This window comes from Hemicordylus capensis, chromosome 4 (genome assembly GCF_027244095.1).
Source record: "Hemicordylus capensis ecotype Gifberg chromosome 4, rHemCap1.1.pri, whole genome shotgun sequence".
Classification (NCBI taxonomy): Eukaryota; Metazoa; Chordata; class Lepidosauria; order Squamata; family Cordylidae; genus Hemicordylus; species Hemicordylus capensis.
In genome coordinates, this window is record NC_069660.1 from 290,455,319 (window position 1) to 290,469,743 (window position 14,425).

Here is a 14,425-nt window from a genome sequence, read left to right on the forward strand (position 1 = left end):
GAGTGTTAGGATGTACACAGTCACATTTCCACCCAACACATATGCAGTGTATTGTACAAATTAATGTATACCAATAGGGATGGCAATTAATTTAATATAAAATTTAATAAAAAAGCAAATGAGATCAATTACTAGAGCTGCAGTTTAGTGGAAGCTGCATTGCCAGTTTGCACCCTTGCACTGATATCCCATGGCATGAGACATATGTAGCAACCACTGGCTAATCAGTGGTTTATTTATTTATTTAACATATTTTTATACCACCCAAAACGCACGTCTCTGTGCGGTTTACAACAAGTAAGCAAGCAAGCAAGCAAACAAACAAACAAAGAGAAAAAGTTAAAATAGTAGTTAAAACAAAATAAATGATGCAGTAAAACAATGTTAAAACTGTTAAAAACAATATTCAGTTAGAAGCCTAGGTGAATAGATGCGTCTTTAAAGACTTTTAAAAAGTTGTCAGAGATGGGGAGGCTAGTATTTCAGCAGGAAGTGTGTTCCAAAGCATTGGGGCAGCAGTGGAGAAGGCCTGTCTCTGAGTAGTCATCAGACAAGCCGGTGGCAAATGCAGACGGACCTCTCCTGGTTATCTCAATGGGCGGTGGGGTTCATAATGAAGAAGATGTTTTCTTAAATACCCAGGGCCCAAGCCATTTAGGGCTTAATAGATTATAACCAGCACCTTGTATTTTGCCCGGAAACTTATTGGCAGCCAGTGTAGATCTTTCAATACGTCTCTCTGAGATGACCCAGAGACCAACCTGGCTGCTGCATTCTGTACCAATTGTAGTTTCTGGACTACACACAAGGGCAGCCCCACACATAGAGAGCATTGCAGTAATCCAGTCTGGAGGTTACCAGCATACGTGCCACTGTTCTGGAGTTGTTTATCTCAGGAAACAGATGCAGCTGGCACATCAGCTGAAGCTGATAGAAGGCACTTCTTGCCACTGCATCAACCTGGAACACCGGGGAGTGGCTTGCATCCAGAAGCACCCCCAGACTGCTTACCTGTTCCTTCTGGGGAAGTGTGACCCCATCCAGAACGGGCAGATCAAACTCATCTCCCGAGTTTCAACTCCGCACAATTAGTACCTCCATCTTATCTGGATTCAGTCTCAGTTTGTTATCCCTCATCCAACCCATTACTGACTCCAGACAGGCATTTAGGGAAGTTATGCCCTCTCCCGATGATGCTGACATGGAGAAGTATATTTGGGTGTCATCAGCTTACTGGTGGCACCCTGCATCAAATCTCCTGATGATCTCTCCCAATGGTTTCATGTAGATGTTAAACAACATCAGAGACAATACGGAGCCCTGAGGGACACCATACAAAAGTTCAGATTTTGAAGAACAACAGTCTCCATACACCATCTGGAACCTGCCCGAGAGGTAGGAGTGGAACCACCACAAAGCAGTGCCTCCCATTCCCAACCCCCTAAGATGCTCCAGAAGGATACTATGATCAAAAGTATCGAAAGCTGCCAAACGGTCCAAAAGGACCAAAAGAGTCACACTTCCTCTGTCAATTCCCTGTCAATGGAGATCATCCATCAGGCCGACCAAGGCAGTCTCCACCCTATAGCCCGCCTGGAAGCCAGTTTGAAGGGTCTAGATAATCACTTTCCTCCAAGACCAACCAACCACTGGCTAAGGGGCAGTCAACCACTGGCTAAGGGGTAATTATAGATATTTAAACATGTGTGCTATAATGTTCAAGGTTGTACAGTGACAAAAAATACTGTGTACATGGAGTTAAGCAACATATATATCGAGCCTTTTCTTACAAGCAGTTTGCATGGAGGAAGCCCTGAAGAGTTTAACCTCCTCGCAGATGATCCGTTGGTGAATCCACCCGCCCAGACGAGTACCGGCTCCTGCAGGTAGCTCCAAGGGTTGGGGTGCCGGGATGTGCTGCCTCACACCGCCCCACCCCCGGAGCTCAAATAATGCACTGTGCAGGTGTGCATGGCATTAGGGGGTCTCCCCTCCCTGAGTCTGTTAGCCGTAACTGCAAGCAGCCGTGGCTGACACACAATTAGATAAACGGGGTTAGGAGAGCGGCCGCTCTCCTAACCCCATTTAGAAGGGTGGCCCCACAAGCAGGTGCTGCTGGATCAGGCCCGAAGGTATGCAAAACTGGGCTGGGCTCCCTTCGCTCGGTCTTGCATGTGGGTGTGAATATCCTAATTACTTTGTCACCGTAACGCTAGATACAGAGCTATTGCATGTTGAAGCCAGAGTAGAATAAGATGTAGACTTCTTTTGTCATATACAAACAGAAATGTGTGTGCACACACAAAGTTAAGTAGAGGGAAAGGGCATTAAAAAGAGAAACATGAATTTAAACATCAGGAGCAATAAAAAAACAATTTGACCTCCTAATGCCCCACTGCTGCTTTGTTATAGGCATGACAAAAGTCAGTCCAAGGACTCATGAGACAATGAAACATAATGAAGGAACATTTATTGTTACCACAGCATAATCATTATCGGCTCTGGTTTGTAATACAAGGGTTTCATTATAAGGCAATATTTGTCACGTCACAGATATGATGTTAAGTCTACTGTTTCCTTTTGTAAGTACAGCAATATTACAGTATTTTCTTCCGAGATACTGTACTAGGGTAGTACCATGGCATCTCATAGTACATGTTTTCAAATACGGCATTTCTCTTTTCCCTCTCTTCCCTTTATTGTCTCCCCACTGTCAATATTTAGATCATTAGTTCCTTGAGCAAGACCCTACTTTTTTTTTTGCTTGTACATTGAAGTGTTTTTTAAATAAATCATCGACTTTGACTCCTTCTTACTAAAAAATGCACAACTAATTCTTTTCTCCCATATCAGCACACTTGCTAGGAGTCTCAGCATTCAGATTATTTATTATTGTTGTTGTTGTTATTCCAAAAGACTCTTGTCACTTCATGAAATCACGAGGATTATAAAAATTGGGCTCTTGCACAAAAAATCCCTGCAAAATGCATGAGGCATGTCACATGTTGCACACTTGGTTGCACAAGTGCAAATATGTTTGCACTAGTTTGGAACACAAGCTCCAGACTTCGCAGAATTAGGTAATGCCACAGGCTTGCTCTAGCAAAACATTCCTAGCACACATGCAGTGTCAGTCAGGAAGTTGGCCAGTAGTTTTAAACACATTTTTGTTATGAGATTGATGATATTGGCCAGAAAGTCTTGGGAGTCATGCTTCATTTTCTTGTTGATTTTATTTCCATGTAGTTCTGCATTTATCTGAATAGCAATACAAAATGAATATTTTGAAAATATAGGTGAACTACCTTCTATAGCAGATAATGAGGCGAGTCTCACAATCAGTGAGACCCGCCTTAAGAGGGTTTGCGGGGAGAGCGGGCTTAGCCCACTCTCCCCGCAGACGATCCCCAGACAGCCCCGGGTGGCCGGATCGGCCACTCACACAACTGCTGGCTCTGTCACGGAGCTGGCGGGGGCTGTGGGGATAAGGGGGCAGCCCCCGGAAGTTCCAGGATGCCCAGTGCAAGCGTGCGGGACATCCTGGAGAGACCCCCGGGCCGGGGCAGCTGCTTGCAGCCTCCCGGTCGGGGATCTCCTCGTGTGTTGCTGCAGCATGGAGTCTTTGGAGTGGGCGGTATATTAAACGCTTCAAACAAACAAACAAACAAATAAAATACACGATCACAACACCGAGGTTAACGGAATGCTCTAAGAACCTCGCTCCGTTAACCTCAGCTAAGGGGAGGGGGAATTACCTAGGTTTGCTGCCAGGAGCCACACAGTTCCCGTAGCAGCACACGATCGGCAAAAATTGGGCTAGGCTCCCTTTTCCCATTTTTTGCCAATTGTGAGAATCGCCTCATTAATTTTAAATTAAAACCTCTATTTGTCATCATTTAATGGTGATTTAAGCCCCAAAGAGCTTCTTATATCACCAATCTACTAGAAGCTAGGGGTGTTCACGGAACCGCGGAGCTGCGGTCTGGCACTGGGGTGGGGGGTTCCATTAAGGGCGGGGGGGCTTTACTTACACCTCCCGCGCTTTCCACACTCTGCCGCCGTAATTACTGTAAAAATCGCTCCTCCAATGGCTCCTCCTCCGATGGCTGCTCCGGTCAAAAAAATGGCTGCCCCCTCCTGCCCCCTTAGATCTCGCCCCGGGCCCCGATCGATAACTCTTCAGAAGCGGGCGGGTGGCGGGGAGATGCCCTCCCGCCCCCTTCCCTGCCAGGCTGCAAAAGACTTTAGGAAGGCTTCTGCATGTGCGCGCGCAGAAGCCTTCCTAAAGACTTTTGCAGCCCGGCAGGGAAGGGGGCAGGAGGACAACCCCCCGCCGCCCGTTTCCCCATCGGTCTGCAAAAGTAAAAGTACTTTTGCAGACCGGCGGGGAGATGGGCGGCCTCCCGCCCCCTTCCCTTAATGGAACCCCCCTTACCCTTCCGAACCAAAACCACCCCGTGTCCGGACCGGTCTGGAGGCCTTTAGAATGGCCTCCGAACCGGTCTGTGCACATTCCTACTAGAAACCAATGAGAAGTCTCTTACTTGGGAAACAGGCTTTAATTTAAACACATCTATTTGAAATAAGCACCAAATATTTCAATGGAGCTTGGTAAGGGTGTATAGAACTGGGTTTAAGTGTTTCCAGTTTTATTAGATACTCAGATGATTGTGTTTCTTGAAGTGAGTGGGTACTTCTTTATACATTAATCATTGTTATGTGCCATTGAAATGTTAAGTATTGTGCTCTATACATGATCATTGTTACTTGCTGCTTTTGCTATTACTTGTGGCCTGGCCAGAATTCAAACCCCACAAAAGTATACAGAGAAAAGCTAACAAAGTTTCAGTTTTCAGATATTATGAAACCTATTGATATTTGGTGGGATAGAATGCAGTGAAACTGGATCCAGCTTACTCTACAGCTACACTGAAGGATTTTCACCTCCTTCTACCAAGACAATTTTTCCAATCCTGATCCACCACTGAGCATATATCAGTTAAAGGGAACGTGGTAGACAAAAGCAAAAGTGCTGGTAAAACATGGTACAATTCTATGCCAGCATGAACCTTTTGTTTACCAAAAATGGCAGAATATGCTTTGTATTAAAAATATTACCCAATTTGTTAAAACAACTAGCACCTGCAGCTCTAAAAGCAGACATCAGATCTGTATCTAAGGTTAGAAATAATGCACATTAATTTACATTTAAAGCTTGTGCCCCAGATTTTTAGTTGGCTTTTGTACTAAGTGATTTCTGCCTTCCATAAAGTATTTATACTACCTCTTGTATAAAGGTGCTTCCTTTCACCCTGAGTATTATAATGACTAAGTCATCAGTTGAGCATGAATAATTTTAAGGGTAAAGATTTAATTAGATTGGGTTGCTTACTGCAAAATAAGCCAGAGGAAGAAACCTTTAGTGGCCAAGAGAATAGAAGGAAGGAAACACCGACTGTTAATATCAAAATAACAGTAATTACTTGCTTGTATCATAAACTGTGTAGCCATGGAGGCATCCTAAGGTCATATGATTATCTACTATTCTTTGAAAGTGGGTACTCCTACATCCTTTTCCTTATTTCTCCCCATCTTTTCTTGTCACCTTCTTTTCCCCTCACAAATGCCAACTTACTGCGTTGAAAGGAGTTAGCAACTATAATACTAATGCAAAAAATCATTGCATGCCTCACAGATACCTCGCTGGCAGTATCTACTTGAGAGTATATGAGGAAATAACATCCATCAATCATTAAATAATCATATTTTAATAATAACGTATTTTAAATCACTCTTTTTCTGCCACGGTGCCTGAAACCTGAGGTCGGGATGGTGGCTCATTTGTACTGTAGCATTAAACAAAAATGCATCCTTCCTAGGAAGATAGGTATGGCAGGTATAAGTACTGATGTTTTAAGCACACATTTCAACCTAAAGCTTTGCAGTTTGCTGCAGTTCATAGTACGCATGCTGCAGAGAAAAACTGTGCTAGACCAAAAAAACAAAAAGGCCAACAAATGTGTTAAATGCAAACTTCAACCCTTTCCTTCCTCAATCTCTCCCCACCCCTATTCATTCCCTTGAACTGACATGTATTTGTTATACTAGATATGAATACATTTTGTGGTGGTGGCAGGCGAGGTGGACGGAGGGGACAACCACTAACACTCCTTGATTTTTCTCTACCTTACTAGTTCATCAGAACTAAACTCTTTATACAGCCTAATAACCCCTGTGATGGTTATTCCAGTGGTGGTGGGAACAGGAGGAGATGTGGCGTTGGCAGGGCAGTAGCCGTTACAGTGGAAGGGGGATCAGAAACTTAATAGCTGTTACCCCTTCCTCTCCTGCCACCTCTTTGACTTTGGGGACCAGTACCAGTCACCCATAGAATCTCACTTTGCTTCTTTGTAATGCCAGGTCAGTTCAAAATAAAACAGAAATCATCCATGACTTGATTGTGGATGATGGAGCTAACCTGGTATGTATCACAGAGACCTGATAGCGGGAGGCTAGCAGTTCAGTCTGGTCCCAGCTTCTCCTGCCAGGGGACTCTGTTGTGAAGCAAGTGAGAGGACATGGGTGGGGAGTTGGAGTGGCTGCGGTCCATAAGAATAATATCTCCCTTGCCAGGAGATACCAGGGTATTAGTATTTAAACAGGGAAATAGCCTATATTGAACGTCTATACCTACATCTGGGGACCAGGGACAGATTGGGATTTCTGTTGGTGTACCGTTCACCTTGCTGCCCAACAGAATCCTTAACTGAGCTGATTGACTTGGTTGCACAGTTGGCATTGGAATCACCCAGGTTGATGTTGGTTGGGGACTTCAATGTTCACTTTGGGACCACTTTGTCAGAAGCAGCTCGTGTTCATAGCGATGGGCCTGTCCCCAGTGGTCTCAGGACTGGTGCACATTGCTGGCAACACACTTGATTGTTTTCTGCTCTGGTCAGGGTGGTGTTCTGTGGGTGAGGACTTGGAATAATGAACTAACTAGGGTGGTAGACATGATTGCTCCCAAACCTCTTCTTAATTAGCCCCTTGGTGTACAGAAGAACTATGGGGGGCTAAGTGGCAGGGCAGGTGTTAGAGCATAGGTGGAGAATGACTTGACTCGAATCCAACAGATTACAGCTCAGAACACATATGAAGATCTATGCTCAGGCAATGCATTCAGCAAAGAAGCAGTTCCTTTCTGTGTGCATTGCATCTGCAAGCTCACATCCAGCACAGCTGACCAGGATTGTGAGGAGACTAGTACATGCCCCTCCTCCTTTGAATCAGAATTTAATTTGAATCAGCCATTGATTCAATGGCTGGTGACACTTTTTTGATGACGGACGTCACAAAATTTTTTTTTGACATTTTTGATGATTTTTTTTGCAGATAAAATATCTCGGATTCAAGCCGAATTATTATTGCAGTCTATTATGGAGGTGTCCAGCCCAATCCTCTTGTATGGTTAGGTTAGAAATCCCAAACCGTCCCTGGTCCTCAGTTTCAATTTGTGATTCCCGTGGACATGGACAAACTGCTTGGAGAAGTTTGCCTTACCACCTATTCTCTTGACCCTTGCCCTACATGGCTTATACAGAGGTCATTCATACAATCAAAAACTGTATCCTACCCAGATTTGAGAGCTGTGTGTGCTCCCAATTTTCGGTTGTGTGGAAACAAGTTAGGAGGAAAACCTGGGTTAAAGTGACTATGTGAAGCAAGGTAGGATAAAAAAACTGGTAGCTTTTCCTCCTACCTTGCTTCCACACAATCACTTCTACCCAGGTTTTCCTCTTACCTTGCTTCCACACAACTGAAAATTGGGAGCACACATTGCTCTCAAACCAGGGTAGAACAGTTTTTGATTGTGTAAATGACCTCACAATCTAGCAGGGATGTTATTGGAGACGGTCTTGTTAGTGTAATCAGTGCCTCTCTGAGGGAGGGCAATTGTCTCAAGGAGGCAATTGTTAGACCACTTTTGAAGAAACCTGCATCAGATCTCTCAGAGCTATACAATTATATGCCTGTCCCCAATCTCCCATACCTGGGCAAAGTGATTGAGTGATTGGTGGCTTCTCAACTCCAGCCCATCTTGGAAGAAGTAGATTATCTGGACCCATTTCAAACTGGTTTTTGGGTGGGCTATGGGGTGGATTTCTCAGCAGCTTTCAATACCATCAATCATGTTATCCTTCTAGACCACTTGAGGGGGTTGGGGGTGGGAAAAACTGCTTTGCGGTGGTTCCACTCCTACCGCTCAGGTAGTTTCCAGTGGGTGTTGCTTGGAGATTGTTGCTCTTTAAGGTGAAAGCTATTGTATGGAGTCCCACAAGGCTCCATTCTATCTCCAATGCATTTTAACATCTATATGGAACCACTTGGAGAGATCATCAGGAGATTTGGTGCGGGGTGTATCAATATGCTGATGACACCCAGATCTATTTATTCATATCAACTTTGTTAGGAGATGGCTTAACCTCTCTAAATGTTTGCTTGGAATCAGAAATAGGCTGGATGCAAGAAAACAAACTGATGCTGAATCCAAACAAGACAGAGGTACTTGTTGTGAGAGGCTGGAACGTAGGAAGTGGTTTAGATCTGCCTGTTCTGGATGGAGTTACACTTCCCCTGAAAGTTCAGGAACGTAGTTTGGGAGTAGTTCTGGACCCAAATGTCCCCCATCTATCTCAGGTTGAGGCAGTGGCCAGGAGTGCTTTTTATCTGCTTCATCTGATATGTCAGCTATGTCCATTTCTCGAGACAAACAACCTTAAAACAGTAATGGTAACATCCAGACTTGACTACTGCGATGTGCTGTACGTTGTGCTGACTTTGTACGTAGTTTGGAAACTGCAACTGTTACAGAATGCGGCAGCCAGGCTGGTCGCTGGGGCTACTCTTAGAGACATATTAAGGTAAAGTGTGCCGTCGAGTCCGTTTCGACACCTGGTGACCACAGATCCCTGTGGTTGCCTTTGGTAGAATACAGGAGGGGTTTACCATTGCCTCCTCCTGCACAGTGTGAGATGGTGCCATTTAGCATCTTCCTATATTGCTGCTGCCTGATATAGTATCAGCGGGGATTCGAACCAGCAACCTTCTGCTTGCTAGTCAAGCATTTCCCTGCTGTGCCATTTAAGACATATTACTCCTACTTTAATAGACCTACGCTGACTGCCAATTAGTTTCCAGGCAAAATACAAAGGGCTGGTTATTACCTATGAAGCCCTGTATAGCTTGGGCCAAGGGTATTTAAGAGTGCTTCTTCTTCTTCTTCTTCTTCTTCTTCTTCTTCTTCTTCTTCTTCTTCTTCTTCTTCTTCTTCTTCTTCTTCTTCTTCATGAACCCTGCCACTTATTAGGGTCATTGGGGAGGTCCGGTTGCGTCTTGGTGGTGACCCCAAACTGGGCCTTCTCTAGGATTGCCTGAGGCTCTGGAACACACTTCCAAACCCCACCCCCACCCCATCAAAAGTTTTTAAATGACTTTTGAAAATATACCTGTTTTATCAGGCTTTTACTTTATGATGTTTTACAGTTTTATTTATGGATTTTATTTATATATATGATTTTTAGATTTTTGTTGGATTGTAAACTGCCCTGAGATTTTATATAGGGCAGTATATCAATGTGATAGATAGATAGATAGATAGATAGATAGATAGATAGATAGATAGATAGATAGATAATTTGAACTTATAACACTTATTGCCAACTGGAATGTGGAAAGTCCTTCCCTTATTTTTTACAGTGGGGAAAAACATGCATTATACTTGCTGCATTATACTTAAAAAAGTATTAGCCTACCAATTATTCCTGCTATATATTTTAAATATATGTTTAAAATATGTAGAAATACATTTAAATGTGTATATATACAACAGTCTTAAAAGAAAAATAGAGAAGAAAGACAAAATAATGTTGTTCCTCAAGCTGAACAAAGGCACATGAATTATGTACTAATATAAAACATGCAAAACATTACACCAGGTAAGGAAAATTAGGATATCTAATGGCACCACTGCTTACACTTAGGAAGTTACTCCCCGAAGACCCATGGAAAGACGTGCAGCAATCACAATCATCTTTGAGCATTTCACGTAATAAATATTGTTTTGAGTCTTTCAGGTCACTTTTATGAGAACTTTGTAGAATCCTATGGTTAAGAGATGGTAACCATATATCTCCCAAAAGCAGTCAACAAACTTTGAGTGACAAACTCTCTTTAAAAAAAACAACAACCTCCTCTTCAAAAGAAGCAGTCACGAAGAAACAGATTGATACTATAGCAGACACTGGATTAATCCAGCTTCCTTGATTTATCAGTTGTTACATATATACTTTTTTTTTTTAACTTCTCTTTCAGGTCATTGATTCCAGTTTGATTTTCCTCATACCTCAAATTTTGTCTAATTTTAGGTAAATATAAGTCACCTTTCTTACATTGTATCCCAGAAGAGATTTTATTTTGATTTCTGTATCCATTACTTGAATATTCATTTTAAAAAGAAACAAAACCCCTCACACATCCATAAGGCACTGCTTATTTGACAGTTTCCTGAGCTGAAATATTCTTTTCAGCAGCATGCTGCTGAAGCATCCTATAAAAGAGACGTACTGTATGCTACTCTTCTCTCCCAAAAAAACAAACGATGGCACTTCTAGGGTTTATTAAATGGCAGTAGTTTTCTAAATTTGTGATTCTTCTGTGTTCAGCAGTCAAGAACAGTTGTACATCTGCTCAGCACAGACTTTTGGAGACTATGAACTTTAATTGAGGAAAAATAATGAGGGTTCAGGGACCACTGATACATAGTTGGTTGGTAAGGCAGGTGCCCTGCTGTCAGATCAATGGATTATTTACTTCTTTGTCATAAACAAGAAACAGTTGGTTGAGCAGAGAAACTGCATTTGTATTCCAAAGTCGAGCTGTTTCCCCCCATGTAAATAGGCAAACTTTAAGTGGTTCTTAAAATCTGTTTTTCTAACCATTACATGTTTTCCTGGAACTAATTTATAATTATTGATGAATTCTTAGGAATATCTAAATGTATGCCTTCCTACGTACGCATACATTTTACTGTAATGTGAAATTATACCATGTTGTTCCACATAGAAACTGTGGTTTTTTAAATATAAATGCAGGGTTTAGTATTTCAACTATGTAAATTTCAGCTATGTAAATTTCTCAGATTATTTCTGTAAAGGAAAATTAGATGTAGGAAGGAAAAGAAAGTGAAAGAGGAGAGAGAGCGCGAGCGAGCAAGAGAGAGAGAGAGGAGGCAGCCAGTCTTTTACAGTCTGAGCACTATAATGATAATGTTGTTTTGGGGATGGAGTTTATACAAATTTTACACACCACTGAAGTGGAATTTTTCTGACACTTTAATCAGAAAGAAGATGCAGATATGCTTTTCCCTGTGAGTTAAACAAGCAATTTTGAGTTTCAATAAGCATTTTTAATCCTGTTTGAGGGTGCTGCTGGCCATCTTTTACATACTTGATCTGAGCCTAGAAAGGTCAAGGTCAGGCAGAAAAGGTAAGTTCCTCTTTAAATAGGTATTCATTAGCAAAGCAAACAAAGAGCAGTTGTGCAAGGCAATCTGGAATAAGCTTTGAAATCCATACTAATGAGTCACATTAGTCACCTATAACTGTATGTCATTCAGAAAAACATGGATACTTTGATTGAGGGAGGTCAGATGTCACCCGTATTAAATTGCTGACAATACGATGTAGGCCAAGCAAAATCTGACTTTTCTTTCCAGGGAAGTTAATGTGCTCTGGAAATGACCTCAGGCGCATAGAGTTTCAAGTTGTGCTACTTTCTTTGTGAAGCCAAACAAGTAAACCTGAAAAATTATGCAAGAAAAATGTTAAGTTTTCCTTGTTTCACATTTGTTTCTTTTGAACCATTTTGAGGACTGTGAATGGGTAAGTTCCTGATTCCCATCTCATCACGGGCTATGAACTCATTAGATGGCCTTAGGCAACCCACTATTCCCTCAACTCCAGTCCTCCTATCAGCGGTTTGGGGTTGTTACAACCTTTTAAGTCCTGCAGAATAAGGAGGTCTACATATCTTTGGTTTTTCTCCATCAGTATGATCCTCTCCATTCTTTCTGATCTACAGAGGTGCTGCTACTCCAAGACCTGCCTTTCACAGAGATAACATGAGGGCTTGGAACTTCACTTTCTCTGCAGTGGTGGTGCCCCTGCTTTGGAATGTTCTACGTAGATGTTGCATTTAGCCACCTCTTTGCTGGTGTTTGTGATGTTTAGTCAAGGTTTGAATCTGCCGGGAAGCATGTCATAATGGCTGAAAATGATTGACCAGCATTTTTCGTTGGTTATTGTCTTGTAGAACAGGGATTCTCAATGTTGGGTCCCCAGATGTTATTGGACTCCAACTCCCATAACCCCCAGCCCCAGTGGCCTTTGGTTAGGGATTATGGGACTTGAAGTCCAGTAACATCTGGGGACCCAACGTTGAGAATCCCTGTTGTAGAATGCTCTTATAGTTGTTTATCAGTGTGTGTGTGTGTGTGTGTGTGTGTGTGTGTGTGTGTGTGTATGTGTGGGCTAAGGTATGTGTGGGCTAAGGTATGTGTGGGCTAAGCCTAGCCTGATTTTGGCAGAGTGTGAGAACCACCGGGCTCGCAGGCGAGCTCGGTTTCTCCAAAGCAGGTAACCTGCTAACTTACCCCTCCCCTTAGATGAGTTTAGCGGAGTGAGCACTCCACTAACCCCGTCTTTTTGATCGTGTATTGCCATGGCGTGGCTCCTTGACGCAGCAACACATGAGGAGATCCCCGCCAGGAGGCTGAAATAAGCTTCCCGGCCCTGGGGGTCCCTCCAGGATGACCTGCACACTCACGCAGGGCATCCTGGAACTTACAGGGGCCGCACAATCCCCGATCCCCACAGCCCCCACCGGCTCCGTGACAGAGCTGGCAGTCATGTGGGTGGCCAATCCGGTGACTTACATTGCTTTTACATTGTGATGTATAGTAGGTGTTTTATTATTTTTATTTGTTTGTGTGTTTGTTTGTTTGATTTCTGGACCCCCCTTACAGAATAGCTCAGGGCGGTTTACAAATACCACAAAACAGTTAAAAATCAATCAGTGATCAAAACCAAAAACTTTTTAAAAAATACAATAAGACAGCTAAAAAATAAACAATTCAAAACCTTATTAAAAACCCAATACATCAAGAACCCTTTAAAACAATTTAAAAACCCTAGAAGGCTAGGCCGAAAAGGTTCATCTTTGGGGCTCTCCTAAATGCCAGTAAAGAATTCAGATTATGGATTTCTGCGCATTCTACAGTCTAGGATCGGCTACAGAGAAGGCCCACCTCTGAGTCGCTACCAGTTGAACTGGTGGCAACTGGAGCCGGACCTCCCCAGATTATCTTAGCGTGCAGTGGGGATCAGACCAAAGAAGGCGCTCTCCAGGCGCGTAACAACGATCGGGCAAGGGGAGACAGTTGTCTGGGGGCCCCACTGCCTGGTGAGGCCCCCCAGAGGCATCTCACGTGACTCCCCATTGCCCCCTACCCAGCCCCAAGGCCCCTCAGCCACTTGCCCTGTTCGCCGTCTCTCCAGCTTGTCCTCCTGGCCGGCAATCGAGGCAGCCGACAAGCTGCAAAGAGCTCCTTTTCTCCCGCCTCTCAGCTGATCGGCGGGTGGGCAGGGCTTCCACGGAGGCCTCCGTATAGGCCTCTGTGAAGCCTGAACTCCAGTAGGGCCCAAGCCAGCCAGGAAGGAGGAGGCAGCCAGAGTGGCCACCACTGTTCTCTACAGCAGACCCCTTGCTGCCCTGCCCAGCCCAGCATTTGCCAGGTAGAGTGTGAACTCCTTTTTGTGGTTACCTTCCCCCCCCCATCCCGGATATATAGGCATTTGCTTGCCATAGGGCTTTGATATGGGGGGGGGGAGGGACTGAGAAATATTTATTTTTAAACAGCTTGGAAAATTTGCTGGCTTAAAAAAAACTATCTAAAAAGTCCTATAAGTGGCTTGTTTCATGGCAGAAAATTACAAAAACTTCTGGAAGAAACAGTATTATATTTATTTTATTCATTCATTCATTTATAAATGCACTTATGTTCAAGTTGTTTTGCAACCCAGAAGGTCTGAGTGAGAACTGTGAAGCATGTCTTGTGCTTTTATTTTATTTTATTTTTCTTTTGTGTGAACTGCTCCCCAATAACTTGCAGGGACTTCAGGGTAAATCTGGCCAACATGTGAATGCAGCACCTCTATTCCAGAGGAGATGTGTGTTAAAGGGATTTAAAAGCCTCCTGTGAAAAACCTCCTGGAATCGAACTTGACTGAATTTGTTCAGAATTCTGAGAAAACAAACATAGGCTCACCCTGCATGGTTGAAAGTCTCCTTTGCTAATCTGCAGCGAGGG

General features: G+C 43.4%; 1 protein-coding gene across 7 annotated transcripts in view; it reads left to right on the top strand.

The window, feature by feature from the left end:
• Positions 1–14,425, top strand: part of ZFPM2 (zinc finger protein, FOG family member 2) — a 563,228-nt gene that overhangs the window by 469,289 nt on the left and 79,514 nt on the right. Inside the window, exon 1 of one of the 7 annotated variants that reach the window (XM_053244787.1) lies at positions 10,405–10,424. The exons of the other annotated variants lie outside the window; for them this stretch is intronic. The gene's annotated coding sequence lies outside the window, so the exon portion shown is untranslated. Of the gene's footprint in view, positions 1–10,404; positions 10,425–14,425 lie in introns of those variants that run through there. 7 annotated transcript variants of the gene reach the window in all.